Source organism: Pseudonaja textilis, chromosome 17 (assembly GCF_049901715.1).
Source record: "Pseudonaja textilis isolate UNSWEBS1 chromosome 17, rPseTex1.2, whole genome shotgun sequence".
Taxonomy (NCBI): Eukaryota; Metazoa; Chordata; class Lepidosauria; order Squamata; family Elapidae; genus Pseudonaja; species Pseudonaja textilis.
The window spans coordinates 2,249,392-2,265,972 of NC_142006.1; the positions used below are offsets into that span (position 1 = coordinate 2,249,392).

General features: G+C 42.5%; 1 long non-coding RNA gene across 1 annotated transcript; it reads left to right on the forward strand.

Moving 5' to 3' along the window:
• Positions 1-6,423: 6,423 nt before the first annotated feature.
• Positions 6,424-9,350, forward strand: LOC148124515 (uncharacterized). Its single transcript, XR_015739767.1, has 2 exons — positions 6,424-6,581; positions 9,002-9,350. It is a non-coding gene; the product is annotated as an uncharacterized LOC148124515 (long non-coding RNA).
• The last annotated feature ends 7,231 nt before the right edge of the window (positions 9,351-16,581 follow it).

Genomic DNA, 16,581 nt, shown 5'->3' on the forward strand with positions numbered 1-16,581 from the left:
AAAGAAAGAAAACGTAATTACATTTACAATTCTAGTCTAGTGGTTTATCTTTTTTAATGTTGGGGTTTTCAATGAGATGAAACTAACCAAGGCTAAGACAACCCTGAGCCCTATTTAAATAAGCTGGCAGGAATAGCCAACACTCAATGGCGGGATTCAAATTGTTCTACTACCGATTCTTTGGGCGTGGCTTGGTGGGCGTGGCAGGGGAAGGATATACTGCAAAATCCTCCTCCCCTCCCCACCCTACTGACCTGCTTTCCAGCTCCGTTCTCCTGGGCAGGGCAACCAAAGGAGACCCAGCAGCTCAGCTGGGACTCAATGGGAGGCAGAGAAGAGATGGGGTTGGCGGGGCCAGTCAGAGACGGGATTGGCCGGTTCTCCGAACTACTTAAAATTTCTGCTACCGGTTCTGCAGAACCGGTCAGAACCGGCGGAATACCCACCTCTGGCAACACTCCAGAGAATGGGCTAAAGATACAGAAAGATCTTGACAGACTTGAACATTGGGCGCTATCTAACCAAATGAAATTGAAGGGTGGAAAAAAAGTCAGATTCTACATTTAGGCAAGAAAAACCAATTGTGCAGCTACAGTATAGGTGGTACCTTGCTCAATAGTAGTAACTGGTTTTTTTTTAAAGTTTTTTATTTTTAATGTACAACAAATCCATTCCATTCCAACCATGCGTTGATCAGGTCCATATTTCAGTTGTTTAATAATGTTCTTCTTGTCAAATTTAACAATACAACAATAATCACATTCCCACATGAATAATATAAATGAAGTCCAATAATTTCTCTTATGACTCTATAAATACATCCAATCCCTTTTAATTTGTTCTATTTTCTATCCATTGATAAAACAAATCCAGGCTCAATAGGAGTAACTGTGAGAGGGATCTTGGGGTCTTAGTGGACAACCAGCTAAATAGGAGCCAGCCGTGTGCAGCAGCAGCCAAAAAAGCCAATGCAATCCTAAATTGCATTAACAGAGGGATCCAATCAAGATCAAGTGAGGTACTAATACTACTCTATAAAGTCCTAGTAAGACCACATCTAGAGTAATGCATCCAGTTTTGGTCACCACATTATAAAAAAGATGTTGAGACTCTAGAAAAAGTACAGAGAAGAGCAACCAGGATGATTAGGGGACTGGAGACTAAGTTACATGAAGAACGGTTACAGAACTGGGCCTGGCTAGTCTAGGGAAGAGAAGGACCAGGGGAGACGGGAGAGCAGTCTTCCAAGATTTGAGGGGCTGCCACAGAGAGAAGTAGGTCAAGCTGTTTTCCAAAGCACCTGAAGGCCAGAGAAGGAATAATGGATGGAAACAGAACAGGGAGAGATTCAACCTAGAAATAAGGAGAAACTTTCTGACAGAACAATCAACCCATGGAACAGAAGTTGCCTTTGGAAGTTGTGGGAGCTTCATCACTTGAGACCTTCAAGAAGAGATTGGACTGCCATTTGTCAGAAATGGTGTAGGGTCTCCCGCTTAGGCAGGGGGTTGGACTAGATGACCTATAAGGTCCCTTCCAACTCTGATTATCTGTTATCTGTTAAATCCCACACAAACTGTGGGAGGGATCTCGGAGTTTAAATATGAGCCAGCCATGTGCAGCAGCAGCCAAAAAAGCCAATGCAATTCTAGGCTGCATAAACAAGATCATGTGAAGTGTTGATGCCAATTTATAAGGCCTTGGTAAGGCCACACCTAGAGTACTGCTTCCAGTTTTGGTTGCCACAATGTAAAAAAGATGTTGAGTCTCTAGAAAGAGTGCAGAGAAGAGCAACAAAGAGGATTGGGGGACTGGAGGATAAAACATATAAAGAATGGTTGCTGGAATTGGCTCTGTCTAGTCTAATGAAAAGAGTGACTAGGGGAGACATGATAGCAGCGTTCCAATATCTCAGGGGCTGCCCCAAAGAAGAGGGAGTCAAGCTATTCTCCAAAACACCTGAGGGCAGGACAAGAAGCAATGGATGGAAACTAACCAAGGAGAGAAGCAACCTAGAACTAAGGTGAACTTTTCTGACAGTGAGAACAATTAATCACCGTGAATAACTTGCCTCCAGAAGTTGTGAATGCTCCAACACTGGAAGTTTTTAAAAAGATGTTGGATAACCATTTGTCTGAAGTGGTGTAGGGTTTCCTTCTGCCCAGGCAGGGGGTTAGACTAGAAGACCTCCAAGGTCCCTTCCAACTCTGTAATTCTACTCTATTGTATTCTATATGTCTTTCTACCGCTTCTCTTTCTGGGTATCTCTGTTATTATTCTTTAAATGTATATGCCAAAAGTGTCACAATTTCTCTGTTCACTTTCCATCCAAACCAACCTAACTCCATTTGCCTGATATGGCAAACTGTTACTAACACGGAGTTTAAAACGAATATTTAATACAAAATTTACATAAGAAAGAGTGTCATTTTTATATGGAAAACAATGCTTTTCGAGATGGCTTTCACCCATAATTATTCTTCCTGGAATCTTCCTGGAAGATAAAAACTTATCACTTGGAACCAATGGCATGACAAATATGATGACTATTACACCCTCTTCTCTCTGCCAAGCCACAGAATATGCTGACTCCGTATAATTTGCAATTTGATATTACAAAATAAAAAAAATCAATGGGACATTGGAGGGTATTTCTGAAGTAGACTTGCTGTTTTACTGTGCAAAAGTATAGACTGGCCCTTGCCAAGCCTCCAAACAACGTTTTATGAGCTATATTCTGCTCCCTAGTTGTCACATCAACTCAAAAGTTAGACGGAAGGGAACAGAGGAAGATAAAAAGGAATATAAACATTTACTGTCAAACTGCGCAATAGAAAGAAGACAGAAACACGTTGATCCTTCAATAATACTGATGAGAAGTTTGAGGCAGTAATCTGGTGGTGGAAAAATGGAAGAATATCAGTGTTTGTGTGTGTGTATGTGTATGTGTACACATACATATCAGAGATAGATAGATATCTATCTATCTATCTATCTATCTATCTCTGATATGTATGTGTACACATACACATACACACACATACACACATAGATAGATAGATAGATAGACAGACAGATATAGATAGATAGATAGATAGATAGATAGATAGATAGATAGATAGATAGATAGATAGATAGACAGACAGATAGACAGACAATAGCTTTAGCTAAATAGATGATAGATAGATAGATAGATAGATAGATAGATAGACAGACAGACAGACAGACAGACAATAGCTTTAGCTAAATAGATGATAGATAGATAGATAGATAGATAGATAGATAGATAGATAGATAGATAGATAGATAGATAGAGATAGACAATAGCTTTAGCTAAATAGATGATAGATAGATAGATAGATAGATAGATAGATAGATAGATAGATAGATAGATAGATAGATAGATAGATAGATTTCTAAGACCAACTCTTTTCATACTCTACAACACAGAAACATAAAAACATAGTTATGAATACATGGATACATATAAGAAAAATAAAAGAAACAATAGGACAGGGATGGTAGGCACATTGGTGCACTTATGCACGCCCCCTACAGGCCTCTTAGGAAAGGGGTGAGGTCAATAGTAGACAGTCTAAGGTTAAAGTTTTTGGGGTTTGGGGAAGAAACCCCAGAGTCAGGTAGAGTATTCTAGACATTGACCACTCTATTGCTGAAGTCGTATTTCCTGCAATCAAGTTTGGTGCGGTTAACCTTGAGTTTGTATCTATTGTGTGCTCTTTTGTTGTTATGGTTGAAGCTGAAGTATTCATTGACAGGTAGGACATTGCAATGTATGATTTTATATACCATACTTAGACCGAAGACAGCGTAATTCAAGGTTTTCTAGGTCTAGAATTTCAAGTCTGGTGGCATAAGGTATTCTACAACGAGTAGAGGAGTGGAGAACTCTTCTTGTGAAATATTTCTGGACTTTCTCAACTGTGCTAATATCAGATACGTAATGTGGGTTCCAAACTGATGAGCTGTATTCGAGTATTGGTCTGGCAAATGTTTTGTATGCTCTAGTTAGTAGTGTGATATTACCAGAGAAAAAGCTACGTAAGATTAGGTTAACAACTCTTAACGCCTTTTTGGCTATGTAGTTACAGTGGGCTCTAGCACTTAGATCATTAGAGATGAGTATTCCAAGGTCCTTTACAGAGCTTGGAACATCAACAAGGTCTTGACTATTCAGCTTGTATTTTATTTTCTGGTTTTTTTTTGCCAATATGTAAGACAGAGTATTTATTTGTTGAGATTTGAAGTTGCCATTTTTTTGACCATTCTGATACATAGTCAAAATCTTTTTGAAGGGTAGCAGTATTGTCTGTGGTATTGAACAGCTTTACATCATCAGCGAAGAGAACACAGTTGCTCTTAATATGATCACAGAGGTCATTTTTTTTATTTGTCAATTGCTTACAACATATGTACAAGATATGCTTACAAGATTTATGTAGAGTATGAAGAGAGTTGGTCCTAGAACACTGCCTTGGGGGACACCTCTGTTGACAGGTACAGAATTTGATAGGACGCTCCCAATTTTGACCATTTGTTGTCTGTTTGACAGGAATGCTCCTATCCAGTTATGCAGGTGTCCAGAGATACCATAAGATTTTAGTTTTAGGAGTAGTTTGTCATGTACCACTGAATCAAAGGCTTTACAGAAGTCTATGTAGATTGTGTCTATTGCTTTGCCCTGATCGAGTTGTGTAGTCCATATAGTTTTGCAGTGTAAAAGTTGCAGATTACATGATATTTTTTTCCTAAAACCAAATTGTTTATTAGAGAGTAGGTTGTTTGTCTCTAAGTGGAGGATAATGGATTGGTTAATAATTGATTCCATGACTTTACAGGTGACGCAGCATAAAGAGATTGGTCTGTAATTTTCAGCTAGGCTGGGTCTCCCTTTTTGAAGATGGAGATGACTATGGCTTGTGACCATAGTTTTAGCAAGGTGCTGGTCCTGAAAGATTTTTCAAAGATTATGCTTAGAGGTTTGTTTATGGCAGTGAATAGCTTTTTAAAGAAGTAGGCACATATTCTGTCCGGTCCAATAGATAGAGATGGTTTTAGATTGCGTAGTGCTTTTTCAACATGGTCTTCTGTAAAATCGATATGTATTAGATCATTGTAGTTGTCTGTGGTTCGACTAGGAAATACTGGGCATGATCCATTGCTGTCTACAAATACTGAGCCAAAGAATGTGTTAAAGAGGTTGGCTTTAATAGTGTTGATAGATGATAGATGGATTGCTCACTGGAGGGATAAAAGGGTGAATGAACAGATCAGAATGTTACTGTTACAGGATATGTACTAGAAGTCAGTCCTATTGTACTTCTGATCGCTTCCTTAAAAATGCCATTAAATTCTGTTTCTCCAGACAGCAATTCTAAATACTAAATTGTTCATTGGCTTTTAAAACATAAGATGCATTCATGGTCATCAATCTGTACCTCCAAAAACACAATTAGGGGACTTTAAGGGGAGAAAAAAAGACAAGACGGTCAATTTTCCAGAAAATCATTGCATTAAAAAAAAAAAAAAGACGTTTAATGCAAACCTGGAACTATGTATCCGATTTTCCTAAACTTGGAAAGCATGAATAAAGCAGACGCTGAACATTGGTGACAGTCTAATGACCGTTTCCAAGAAATTGATATATATAAAAAAAAAAACCAAAGAAAACAAAGGGAAGGTCGCAAGAGGAAAACCTTTTAAGGACTATTGCTAAAAGTTTCCAGAGGATTTTCTTGCAACGGAGAAATTGGCCAGTTGATGAAACTGATCAAATAACTCACCAAAGTTTTTCTCCTGCAGAATCGTCTATAGCAGGGGCATCAAACTCCATTTCATTGAGGGTGAGCATCACAGTTGTGTTTGACCTGGTGGGGAAATGGCGGGGTGGGCGTGGCCAGCTCAACGTCACTCGTGTTGGGGGAGGCACCTGTGGTGGCCAAGTGCTAAGGCAGAACTTCCTTCAGACCCTAACACACATTATAATCTCCCTCTGTGGTGGTTCGCCGGCGGCAGGTGAGGACGGCTGAGGTCTCGGAGAGCGAGGACTCAGGTGAGGGGCCTGCGTGGGATGGAGGGATGGGGCCAGGACCATCAGGGAGTGGAGTGCTGCCTTTGGGGATGGTGGAGGCTGGCAGCAATGAGGAAGAGCACCCCGAGGAGCCTGGGCTCAGTACGCGTGTGCGCAGGGCTGCTCGAAGGAAAGAGCAGCTGCAGCAGCACGGGAGACTCGGGAGTAAGGCTGCAAGGTAGTGGCCCCTCCCTTAAGGGATAAAAGCCAGCTGAGAAACCAGAGTTCTTTGCAGGAAGCAAAGAAGTTTTTGCACTCAGGTCTTGTGGACGTTCTTTTAGTTTGTGTTTGGAGACTCTTTGTATTTGAAATAGTTCTTGGCAACTTTGTCTGGTGTTCTTGGCAGCCTTGCACAACCTTGGCAAGGCTCGTTCTTATCAGAGACAAACAGTTTGAAACAGCCTTTCAACCGGGAAGGAACGGAATTCATAAATAATTTTTTAAAGGTTTTGCTGTTACCTCTGTTTTGTGTTTGTTTCCTTGGAACAAGGTTTGGGTCAGAACATCTTCCTTATTTCCTTTCTTCCTTCCTTCCCTCCCTCCCCTCTTTCCTTATTTCTTCCTTCCTGTCTTTTCTTCTTTTACTTTGTCTTTCCTCTTTCCCTTTCTCCTTTCCTGTCCCTTCTTGCACGCTCAAATGCAAACGGGGAAACGTTCCTCCTTTACTTTTGTTTCGAGTTTTTATTTTTTCTAGTCCTGGCAGAGGCACCACTGTCCAGTCCTTCGCCATTTCCAGAGTGGCCCCCGCGGGCGAGATCTGAGAACACTGCTGTTTTCGGTCCATTTTTAGGCTGTTTTTCAGGCCTTTTGGGGGGTGTTGTCAGGCTGTTGTCAAGCTGTTTTGGGGCCATTTGGGGGCCATTTTTTTTTGCCTGGAAAACAGCTTGAAAACGGCCCCCAAAATGGGGAGGAGTGTGGCTAGCCAATGGTGGGGGTTTGCCAGTTCACCAAACTGTGCCTAATCTTAACTCCTAGTCTGCCAGAACCGGTACAAACCAGCAGCAGCAGTGGTGGTATTCTCACGGTTCGGCCTGGTTTGGCCCGGTTCAGCCGAGCCGGTAGCGGTGATGAGCAGCTTGAGACTAAACCAGTTCTCTCTGCTGCTCTGCTGTTGGGTCCACATAATCACCTTTATCCTCTGAATTTGAAGCGCAGCTGCTTTGCTGCTGAAGCGACCAGAAGAGTGCAAGCTTGCAGGAGGTGAGTTGGAACGCCTCTGAGCCTGTGCAAAGTGCACATTTGGTGCCCAAAGCATACCCACCAAGCCACGCCCACCAAACCAAGGGTAAAACAATCTTTGAATCCCACCACTGGGCACCACTTCTTCTTCTACTAAACCATGCCCAAAAGATCAGGGACCACCGTTCTAGTTCAACGGTCTGCTCAAGCTTTGCAAGAGCTCATTAAACTTTGATTAAAAGTAGGAATAATTGGTTTAGGAGATGATGGTGCTTACAGGGTTATAAGGGGGCTGGGGTGGGTGTCTTACAAGACATTTTTCAATTTGGGAATCAACAACCCAAGTAAAATGGGTGGAAGATTAACCGAGGTAGCCTCAAGCTCAAATGATACATTAGGTCAGTGATGGCTAACCTTTTCAGCTTGGTGTGTCGAAAATCGGGAAAAAGCGTAGCCTTCCTCGGGTCTTGTGTCACTTCAAGAAATATCAATGATTTGGTTTATGACGGACTGGGCTGGGGTGATCACACAGGGCTGTGAAACTCGTCTCCCTGGTCTCAGGGCTGCAGGTGCAGGATGTGGGGATCGGAAGGCCACCTTACAGGGCTGTGAACCTCATGGATCTCCTTTCCTCCTGTAGCGTTCCTGAGGTAATGAAACTGACAAACCTCAGTTTATGGCGGTTAAAACTGGCTCTCTGCTGCAAAGATCTCGCGGCAGCGGTGGCACCACGCCTCCACGCAACAAGCAGGGAGCAGGGATTGGAGCAGAGCACAGGCAGCCTCTAAACGTGCAGGTTTTCCCCACACCAACAGGCGTGTCAGTCAAAGTGCCTCGGCGTGTCACGAGTGACACGCGTGTCATAGGTTAGCCATCACTGCATTAGGTGTTATTCTGGCTATCAGGAAGTTAAAATGTCTCCCAGGTGCTCTAAAGCAGAGGGATTCTGGGAGTTGAAGTCCACAAGTCTCGTTGCCAAGGTTGGAGACCCCTGCTCTAAAGAGACAGGTGGGGAACCTATCCAGCTGAATGAAGGTCAAGTGTTACCTACTTACCAAGCCTGACAGGTGCTTAACTTTAGGCAAAGAATGCGTAGAGTTCCATTTTGGTGATGCATGAATGGACTTTGGGTACGTTTCATAGAGCAAAACACGTTGAAATCAATAACTCAGCTGCTTGGATAACTTCTTCAGGAATTTTTGAACGTCGCCTTCAGGTCTTAGCCGCCAATTCTATAATTAATAGAATTTGTGTCGCCCTTTTCGGGATGTAGAGTGAGCCCTTAAATGCCACAAGGGACCCCCCCTCCCATTTTAAAGGGGTGCATAGCTTACCCAGCCCTACAGAAATCAATAACGTTTTACAAGGCAGTTTGGATTAAATGGAACTGGCCAAACCTTTATGTAGGGAAGATCTCTTGTGGCTGAAAACGAGAAAAAAGAAAAGAGCAGATTCATACAACCAGGTCGGGACTGTGCTTTGCATAATATTCTGCTCCTTGTTTTATTTTTATTTTTAAAAAAGCCTTTCATTGCAAATCTGTCGGTGCTAATCATTCAAGAAAAAATATGCTGTACTTATTTTGAAAAAGGCACAGCTCTCTGCACTGCCTTTTTGGTAAAGAATTATTACGGTGATTCATCCCGCTTCAGTTCTACGGACTGAAATGTTTTCAGCCACTCTGATTACTTATTTAAGGCTTATTGATTGATTTTTTTTTTCCCCTCATAGGCTTCTGCCAGGACGAGAGCCTCTGCGTGTCGTGCAGATGGCACTGGTATTGCCCTGCAAATTATGGTCAGTTGGCACAGGATGGCATCTCTAATAACCAAGCAAGACTTATTTTAGCCCGTACTGCTGGTTAAATATTTATGCGGTGGGTTTTAAATACTCAAAAACCGGTTCTCGCAATGAGAAATAAGGCTGCTCATCAGATTCAAGAATATCATGTAATTGCATTCCTTTCTATCGAGAATTTGCTTTTTCACCTCAGGTCTTCAAAGTCAGGGCGAAGAAGAATACATAGGAATAACGTCTCCGTGACCTGAATCTTCCTTGCAATTAAAAAACACACACACACACACACACATCAAAAAAATAAAAATTCTTTTTGAAATACTTCTAGGGCATCCTCCAACATCACTGTCTCAAGAAACCTTGCAGGAAAAGTCCGATCCACCCTTCCAAATGTGTTTCAAAAAGATATCATTCTGCAGAGCGATAAGACAAGAAATGAGTTGATGCATAAGTCAACAGCTTGGTGACACGAAGAGTGACAGCATTGTTATAGAGTAAATAAATGTTCAAGGAGAATTTAAAGTAACTGTCACACTGCCTTCTTAGTACTAGATTTTAGCAGCCCAGGGCAAATAACCATCCCAGCTGAATCAAGATCAAGTGAGGTACTAATACCACTCTATAGAGCCTTAGTAAGACCAGACCTAGAGTACTGCATCCAGTTTTGGTCAGCAAACTATATAAAAAAAGATGTTGAGACTCTAGAAAGATTGCAGGGTAAAACATACGACGAACAGTTACAGGAACCGGGCCTGGCTAGTCTAGGGAAGAGAAGGACCAGGGGAGACAGGAGAGCAAATCTTACAATATTTGAGGGGCTGCACCAGAGAGGAGGAGGGGGTCAAGCTATTCTCCAAGGCACCTGAGGATAGGACAAGAAACAACTGATGGAAACCAAACAAGGAGAGATTCAACCTGGAAATAAGAAGGAATTTTCTGACAGTGAGAACAATCCACCCATGGAACAGAAGTTGCCTTCGGAAGTTGTGGGAGCTTCATCACTGGAGGCTTTCAAGAAGAGACCAGACTGCCATCTGTCAGAAATGGTGTAGGGTCTTCCGCTTGGGCAAGGGGTTCGATTAGAACAGCGGTCTCCAACCTTAGTAACTTTAAGACTTGTGGACTTCAACTCCCGTAATTCTTCACTGAGGAATTCTGGGAGTTGAAGTCCACAAGTCTTAAAGTTACTAAGGTTGGAGACCCCTGGATTAAATGACCCTACAAGGTCCCTTCCAACTCTTTTAATCTGTCAAGATTCAGAAGCAAGTGTGACTCCATGGGGCTCCATCGGTGTTTCTCAACCTGGTAACTTTAAGACGGGTGGACTTCAGCCTGGTGCTGACGGGGGAAATTGAGTTGCCTAAAATTGAATCAATAGTGGCAAACATTAAACTTCGAAAAAAACAAAAAAAACCACAGCAGGCAGTAGAAGTAATAAAATACTGGATAAAGCAGAGTGAAATAAACGATTGCCTGTAAGGTTTAAACAGATAAAAATCAAACTCTTTGCTCCTTAAGAGTTTAAATAGAAAAAAAATATGCATTGTTATGGTACCCATTAAAGGACATTTCCTCCGATAAGATTTGGAGCAGAGTATCTGGATCTTTGGGGCTTTTCCAGGGACCATCAATTATCTTATCAGCTGAATTTGAGGAGATATCAGGAAGATTTCTGTTTACCTATTTGTCCTATGCTCTGATCCTGGGTGGTTTTATGCCCCGTGGTCCACAGTAGCCAGTTTGAAACATGGTTTTCTGAGGTATTTTGCCCTGAGAATACAGAGATATTGATCCCCAAGACTGTAATTTTATTATTGTGCAATATTCCATTAGAGAAACAATCGTGAACATCTTCACATTGTTCGTAAGGTGGACAAAGAAGAATCTGTTGTTTGTTGTACTCTTGTGGGGCCAGGACTGGGACCAAATTCCATCTTCAGCTGTGGTTTGTTAAGTGGGTGATTTGAGGACAAGTTAAATCTTGATTTGTGGTTTGCTAAGTGAGTGATCTGAGGACAAAGCACATCTCTCAAGCAATGTCAGAAAGCTGACTAATATCTGGTTTAACTGTGGCCCTTTGGCCTGCTCACCGTAAGGTGGGTACAATCGATGGAAGGAAGTCAAATTATATAGATTGAACATAGATTGAACATGTTCCAGAGGGCACCAGGCCTTCCTAGCCTCAAGTTTGTTTTGCACATGAGTCACCCCATCAATCCTAAAAGCAACCACAGAAGAAAGCAAATCACGTAGATAGAAGAATCAGAGTAGAGCTGGAAGGGACCTTGGAGGTCTTCTAGTCCAGCCCCCTGCTCAAGCAGGAGACCCTACACCATTTCAGATAAGTCACCGTGTATCATCAACTTCTTTTAACAACCCCATAATCCTTTGCGGGGTGGAGTTTGAACAGACTGAATGGAGCTAGCAGAGTATTTTTACTGGCCGATTGCCTTTCCTGTTGTCAGGGCGGAGTTTTGTTCAGCAGATATATTCTCATTGTGTCCAGAGAGAGAAATATCTGCCTCTGCCTAGGATCAAACTCATAGCCTCCTGATTATGAGGCGAGAGCTCCACCTCTAGGCCAACGCACCACTCCGGATAAGTGACTGTCCAGTCTCTTCTTAAATAGCGCGCCCACAACTTCTGGTGGCAAGCTGTTCCACTGGTTAATTGTCCTCCCTGTTTGGAAGCTTCTCCTTAACTTCAGGTTGTTTCTCTCCTTGGTTAATTTCCATCCAGGCTGAAGAAGATGCAACCATCCCAGAAAAGGCCGAAAACGTTTGGCTTCTCGTCCAAGAAGCTTCTTCCGTTCAAGACATTCATCCAGGAATGAAAGGTTGCAGGAACCTCAACCTTTTTGGTGCCACGGAAATTATCAAGCATGGCTAGGATATTGTTGGCTAGAGTGCAAAATAGATTTTAGCCAAGATCTTTTCAATCGGTGATAAAGATCACCGACATTGAGGATCTATTGTAAGCTTCAGTCAAGCACCCCTGAGAGACCCAGAAAATTGCTATCTTATAGCTAGAGAACTTCTCACAAAATTTCTTGGTTTGAAAATTACAGCTTGTCGGTCACTTTACAACGTTGTTTTAGAAATGTGAGTTCTGCCAAGTCCCAGAGGTGCTTTTTTTGTTTTTGTTTTCAAAAGGCCACTGTTTTTTTCCCCTTGAAGATGTTTTGCTTCTCATCCAAGGAGCTTCTTCAGTTCTTCAGCTCCTTGGATGAGAAGGGAAACATCTTTGAGGAATAACAAAGTCTGGTGACCTTTTGAAAAAGCACCTTTTGGGCCAAGCATGACCTGGATGAGGGAGAATCTCCATTATTCACTTAATTAAGTATTTGGGCTGTGTTCTGACCCAAACCTTGTTCCAAGGAAACAAACACGAAACAGAGGTAACAGCAAAACCTTTTAAAGATTCTTTACGAATTCCGTTCCTTCCCGGTTAAAAGGCTGTTTCAAATTAATTGTCTCTGATAAGAATCAGCCTTGCCAAGGGTGCAAGGCTGCCAAGAACACTAGATAAAATTGCCAAGAACTATTTAAAAGAGTCTCCAAACACAAACTAAAAGAGTCTGAACGTCCACAAGGCTTGAGTGCAAAAACTTCTTTGCTTCCTGCAAAGAACTCCGGTTTCTCAGCTGGCTTTTATCCCTGAAGGGAGGGGCCATTACCTTGCAGCCTTACTCCCAAGTCTCCCCAGCTGGTCTTTCGTTCGAGCAGCCCTGCACGTACGCACAATGGGCCCAGGCTCCTCGGGGTGCTCTTCCTCACTGCTGCCAGCCTCCACAATCTCCAAAGGCAGCACTCCACTCCCTGATGGTCCTGGCCCCATCCCTGCATCACACGCAGGCCCCTCATCCAAGTCCTCACTCCCCTGACCTCAGCCGCCCACACCTGCTGCCAGTGAACCACAACAGGCAGATCCTACACTGTGGGAAAAACTGGAGGAGGAGGAGGAGGAAGAAGAATTGATGATGATTAATTATTTGGGCATTGTGTCTCTTCCCTGAGTAAGAATTCACCTTTTATTTTTAAAACATCCCGTTTCTCTTCAACCAACAGGATGTTTTCTTTTGCAGTTTTATTTTTTTTTACTAATAATTATTATATCATAGTTTTAGATAATGATTGGTGTTCTATATTAACATTCGCCAAATCCTGAGTTCTGATTGGTCCACACGGACCGCAACCCGGTTAACTAAACTACTGTGATTGGCGCGCTAAGAATCTACCGCGATAGGCCGAGCTGATCGCGGGAAATTCAAAGCGCTGTCATTGGCCGCCAAGCCGCCGTCCGGCTGAATAAAGCCGAATGGCTCGCAGGTCCTGGACAGAACTGTATATCCAATAAAGAGCTGACTGTTCACTTTGGTCTCGCATCTCAATGAACCTGATCTACCTGATCTAACAATTGTTTTACATTTTTTAGCATTTTATTGGATTGCTGTACACCACCCAGATGAGATGGAGCCCATATAGAAATGTGATGAATAAACGCAACATTTCAATGGCACTATATTTATCCGGAGTGAGGAAGTTGGCTCCCAGTTTGCTAAAAACATTGATTTAATTATTTCTCTCATCCTTTGGAGGACATTTGGAGACCAGGCGTCCAAAGTCCTACTTCTGGAACAAAAACCAGATGATCAGTGGGAGATTGAATGACATCAACCCATATGGCAGAATCTGTAGCATCACCTAGGTGTCTGCAAACTTCCTTAAATTGATATATATATATGAAGCCTGATGATGGCAGATGAGATTCTGCCGAAACGTTGCTACAACTTTAAAAGCACAACTACAATGACGTGGGAAAATACCCGAAACGAAGCTGAATGCCATATATATATATATATATATATATATATATATATATATATATATATATGTAGATCTTTGGTTGTTCGGGTTTTCTCCCATGTAAGATTTGAAGTATCTAGGCAACGTTTTCGATGAAGTCTCATTCATCATCTTCAGGCTTCTGTCTCCAGCTCTGTGCTTCTCAGAGTAATGGAGATTGCAGCTGCTTCCTCCTTTTAACTGCCAGTGGGGTGGAACTTGATTGGGTGGGGGCTTGGCTGTGTTCTGATTGGGTGGGGGTGTGTTCTCATTGGTAGGGGTTTGGCTGTGTTCTGATTGGTTGGGGGTTAGCCGTGTTCTGATTGGTTGGAGGCGTGTTCTGTTCAGGAGGGGGCTTGGTTGTGCTCAGGTTAGTTTTAGTTGCTGGGGGATTTGAGCTGGAGAGTTGTGATCTTGCTGTTTGGCTTCTAGTTCGTGGTCCTGCTGCATCTTCATAGTGGGTGTTGGTTTGCTTCATGTATGGCTCAGAGGGGTTTGAAGTGGGTAGTGATGCAGCTGCAGTGCAGCTTCTGGTCCATGGTCGTTTCTCATTTTCTGAATGGGTGGGAGTCTGTTTTCTACATGGAAGTGTGGTGGTGGCATCTTGTGTGGCTCTCATGGGTGTGGGTCCAGTGTCCTTCTTCATGTTAGGTACTCGTCTGTTCATGAGGCGGGTTTCCAAATGGCTGGAAGGCGGGAGGTGTCATCTCGTTTGTTCATGCTGTGTGGGCGTTTTCTATCTCTATGGCTTCTCTGATTATTCTGCTGTTGAAGTGTTCGGTTTTGGCGATAGTTCTGGTATTTTTAAAATCAATTTCATGTCCTGTGGCTTTGAGGTGTTGGACCAGGGAAGAGGTCGTTTCTTCTTTTTGATTGAGTTCTTATGTTCTTCAATGCGTGCGCTTATTCTTCTGTTAGTTTGTCCAATGTATGTGTTAGGGCAGGCTGTGCAGGGGATTTTATATACTCCTTGGTTTTCTAATTCGATTTTGTCTTTGGGGTTTCTTAGGATGGTGGATATTTTTTTGTTTGTGCAGAATGCACTGCAGCTGCATCACTACCCACTTCAAACCCCTCTGAGCCATACATGAAGCAAACCAACACCCACTATGAAGATGCAGCAGGACCACGAACTAGAAGCCAAACAGCAAGATCACAACTCTCCAGCTCAAATCCCCAGCAACTAAAACTAACCTGAGCACAACCAAGCCCTCTCCTGAACAGAACACGCCTCCAACCAATCAGAACACGGCTAACCCCAACCAATCAGAACACAGCCAAACCCCTACCAATGAGAACACACCCACCCAATCAGAACACAGCCAAGCCCCCACCCAATCAAGTTCCACCCCACTGGCAGTTAAAGGAGGAAGCAGCTGCAATCTCCATTACTCGAGAAGCACAGAGCTGGAGACAGAAGCCTGAAGATGATGAATGAGACTTGAATGCCTGATATCAAATTATGCGGAGAAAACCGAACAACCAAAGATCTACATATAAATACCCGAGAACCTCAAAAATATATATATATATATATATACACACACACACACACACACACACACACATTCCTATAAAGATGAGGGGGGTCAAACTATTTTCCAGAAGGCAGGACAAGAAACAATGGATGGAAACTAATCAAGGAGAGAAGCAACCTGGAATTAAGGAGAAACTTTCTAACAGGGAGGACAATCAACCAGTGGAACTGCTTGCCACCAGAAGTTGTGGGTGGCTCCATCACTGGGAGTTTTTAAGAAGAGACTGGACAGCCACTTGTCTGAAATGGTATAGGTAACGGTATATTGTATATATAAGCGGTATATCCAACTCTATTATTCTACTGTATGTTCTATGTTCTATTCTTTACAACAATGCAGGATATTTTCATCCAGAGTCTCATCCCTCCTTGCCTCTTTATCGGTTATTGTGTCTTTTTTAAAATATAGAAAAAGCTCTTGGGGTGTGAATGTACGTAAATTATGGAAAGAAAATGATTTAAGTATTTTTTTAAAAAGACCCCAAATGCCATCTGCCTCCCTTAAAGTAAACTCTAATCTCAGAACCTTACGAAGTTATTCCAGTCAAGTCTTCCTGTGGTCTAATGTTATTTTGTTGTAATTGTAAACTCCATCTGAAATGGAGTTTCATTTTTTCCTTTCCTTTTCCTTTTCCTTTAAAAGCTACCAGCCTGCTTTTAAAACACATGGCTGAGATTCTCTATGCACAGCAATCAAGCTAGCCATACGTAAAGCACTCTGTAGTTTGAACATTGATCTCTGAAGGTTTCGTTTGCTTTTTCTCTTGGTGTTTTTTGTGTGTGCTGTCTTTGCATCGTTAATGTGACCAGGCCTGACCAAGGAATATCCTTATTGGCCATCCTGGTAGGTAAAAGAAAATAATAATAATAATAATAACAACACAGAATTTGCTGAGCCAGGAAGGAAAAAACGTTCCTGTCTTGGCCAGCTCTGCCGCATTTGACAAAAAATGCACAGGCAGGAATTCAGAAGTTCAAGGTTTGCTGAACATTTTTCCCATGGCTGTCCAACTATCCTTCCCTGCCCACTCAATAATTGAGGTCCACCCCTCTTGATGCTCCATATAAGGTCCCTGAAGTGGTACCTCGAATCACAAAAGGTATAACAAAGCTGTCCCAAAGGTGCTTTTTCA